We start from the raw sequence: 3,627 nt of genomic DNA, 5'->3' as shown, positions 1-3,627 counted from the left end.
AACCCTCTGCACGACTTTTTGAAGCGGCCGGGGTCTTCTGAGAAGCAGACTTGCCTGACATCTACGAGCCTCCTCCTCTCCCTCTTTGCCCTGCGATCCCGCTGACGTTTTGTACAATAGTCAACCGTATGACCGTCTCGCTGAAAATAAGAACAGTGGCGTTTAGGCTTTTCGGTGGCGGATGCCACCACCGATGAGGACGCGCTAATATTAGCGATGTTCTGTTCTACAGCAGCTACAGCGGGAACTGGCGCTCCGTCTTTCTTCTCGATTTTGGTCTTGAGTTTAAGGACGAAATCGGGCAACTTGTCAGTGGGGCCGTAGGTTAGGGATAAAGAACTTTTTCGAAACTGGTGCTTGATGACAGCCATGTCCATGAACAATTCCAGGATTTTTTTTACATTAGATAGTGACATATTCTCTCCCACTGTCCAGCCACCAGCTTTAAAATATGAGCCCAAATCAGTAGACAATCGATAAGCGTCCACTTGCCTGGCAAAAAGCCCTTTACTCTCCACAGCTGAAATCAAATTGGTCACAGCTACATTTACGCCCTTGACGAGGCTATGTATAACATTCTCCCCGAAAGATTCCAGAAAATGTGACCGAAACTCGTCATAATCTTTGGTTTGTTGCGGTTCCATGAACGCGCTGGTGTACATATGAGCTGATGCTTCTGTTTCTGGCTTTAATCTGGACCTAATGAAGGAGATTTTATCTCCCGGTTCTGACACAAATGAGTTATTCATAACATCCTCGCATTGTAGGATGAAATCTCTCGCACACCCGACCTCTGCTGAGAGAAGGACGTGACCTCGCCTCGCTGCGCTCCACAACCTCGCTTGCCCGCGCCTCACACCTTGTCAGCCCTGTGTTTACGTCGTGGTCTTGGGATTGTGTTTGCTTTCACGTGCGTTTGTGTGTTCTCGCTTGTGGACTTTGTGTGTTGCCTGTGATTTCCCGACACGTATTTGGTGTGTGTTCGCTTGTGGTTTCTGCGAGTGTATCTGCCTGTGGTTGCCTCTGTGATTTGTGTTTCCGGTGTTTTTGCGTGTGATCTGGCTGTTTTCGGGTGTTCTGCGTGGGTCTCAGAGTGATTCAGGTGTGTTGTGTTTCCGGTGTTTTTGCGTGTGATCTGGCTGTTTCTGGGTGTTCTGCGTGGGTCTCAGAGTGATTCAAGTGTGTTGTGTTTCCGGTGTTTTTGCGTGTGATTTGACTGCGTGGGTTTCAGAGTGTTTTGAGTGTGCTGTTTTGTTTCCGGTGTTTTTGCGTGTGACTTGGCTGTTTTCGAGTGTTCTGCGTGGGTTTCAGAGTGTTTTGAGTGTGCTGTTGTGTTTCCGGTGTTTTTGCGAGTTACTTGAGGGTGTTTAGTCGTGCTTGTACTTGGGTTTCTGAGTATTTCGTGTGTTCCGAGTGTGTTGTGTTCCCGAGTGTTTCACGCGTGATTTGGGTGTGTCGACAACTCACCCTTTGAATTCCCTGAGGATTCAATCTGCTCCTCCTCACTACACCCTCTTTAAATCCCCTAGAGGATTAACACTTCCTACACCCCTTTTCCTCACCTCACCTAAGCCCCCCCACCCTCGCTCACCCCACATCGCTTTTGCTCCTCCTCATCCCCTAGAGGATTAGCCCTTCCTACTCCTCCCTCACCTCCACATATTCCTAAGCCCTCCCCCCCTCACTCACCTTACCTCACATCCTATTTACCCATCCCTTTACCCACCTTACCTCGCCTCTTTCTTAACCCTTCTTGTTCTCACACACCTCACTCACCTCACATCCCTTCCTACTCCTCCTCTCTCCCACTTACCTCCTTTCCCAAACTCCCTCTCACTCACCTCACCTATTTCCTAACCCTCCTTGATCTCACACACCTCACTCACCGCCTCTCTTTCCCCCTCTTTACTCACCTCACATCCCTTCCTACTCCTCCTCTCTCTCACTTCTCCTCTATTACTAAACTACCTCTCACACACCTCACCCCCTTTCCTAATCCCCTTCACTCTGTGTTTTTATCTGTTTCATTTCAGCTAAGATGGCGCCTAAGAAGTGCATTACTTGTAACGGTAGCTTCTCAGCTCACTTTTTTACAGGGCGTTCTGCTGTCTGTCGACTGTGTCTCTCCAGGCAGCATCTCGAGACAAGACTGCAGGAGCAGGAAGAGAAGATGGAAGAAGGCCAGAATAAAATAATCGAGCTTTCTCTCACCAGGCAGCATCTCGAGACAAGACTGCAGGAGCAAGAAGAGAAGATGGAAGCAGGTCAGAATAAAATAATAGAGCTTTCTCGCACTGTTGCCTCCTTGCAGGAATTCATCCAGGTTAACATTGCTGTGGTGCCAAACCCTTCTCCAACCGCCCCCTTGCCCTCAGCGGTACCGTCGACACCAGCGAACAACACCACGCAACGGGAGGATGCTAGTGGCACCGCCCATGATGGCTTCACCGTCGTGAATGGAGGAGCCAAACCAGCCAGACAAGCGATTTATCCTGTTCATTGCTTCAACAGGTTTGCCATTCTGGAGGAGGAGGACGAGCAGGAGAGCACCTTCCTGGTGGGTGACTCCATGATTCGCCAGCAGGTCGTCGAGTTCTGCGGCAGAGTTCCTCGTCGAAGACGGAACTATTGCTATCCTGGTGCTGGGATCGACGATATAACTGCTGCTCTTGAGGAGATCTCCCCCCAGGCTACTAATGATTCACTGTTTGTTATTCACACAGGTACGAACGACGTCACCACGACCCGGTCTGAGGAACTGCTGGACAAGTACCGTAGGCTCATCCAGCAGTATAAGTCTAAATCCCCTAACATTTTGATTTCAGGAGTTCTACCACGGACTTGGGCGGAGAGCAACTTTTTCAGTAAGCCCTTCAGCCTAAACAACCGCTTACAGACTCTTTGTAGGGAGCTTGACGTGGAGTTCTTCAACGCATGGAACAATTTCTATGGACAAAGTGAGCTCTTCCACAGGGACGGATTGCACCTTTCTCCCATCGGGGCAGCCAGATTCGGAAGGCTCCTCAACGACGCAGTACGTGTCATCCGAGCAAAAAACGAGTCACAGCCACGTCCCTCCACCCCGCCCGTGTAAAAAGACGCCGTACATCGCAACGAACCCGTAACCGTGATCCCGCAAGTACAACCACCTCTATTACCAAACCTCTAGATAACTTAAAAATCCTTAGTTTCAATGCGCGTAGCCTAAGCAACAAATTTGATGAACTGAGATGTTTTGCTCTAACAGAAAATTTTGACATAATTGCTATAACCGAAACATTTATCGACACCACAAATATTGATTTAAATTCCGAATACAACATAGATGGCTACAGACTCTTCAACAAAAATCGTGTAAACCATAGAGGCGGTGGCGTCGCCCTTTATGTCAAAAGCTATTTGCAACCCACTGACAAAACACCGGGAAACAGTAACGTTGAACATTTGTGCGTGCGAGTAAACATTGCAAAAGTCAATTTAAATATATCTGTCACCTACAGACCTCCCGGGCAATCACTCGATGACGACCTTGAAATGTACAGCGTCTTAAGGCAGTCACTTAATAACAACGACTCACTGATATTAGGAGACTTTAACCTCCCCCATATCGACTGGGCGACACTGTCA

This window comes from Eriocheir sinensis, chromosome 32 (genome assembly GCF_024679095.1).
Source record: "Eriocheir sinensis breed Jianghai 21 chromosome 32, ASM2467909v1, whole genome shotgun sequence".
In the NCBI taxonomy this organism is placed as follows: Eukaryota; Metazoa; Arthropoda; class Malacostraca; order Decapoda; family Varunidae; genus Eriocheir; species Eriocheir sinensis.
The sequence above is the reverse complement of the archived record's forward strand: the minus strand, read 5'-3'. Positions refer to the sequence as shown.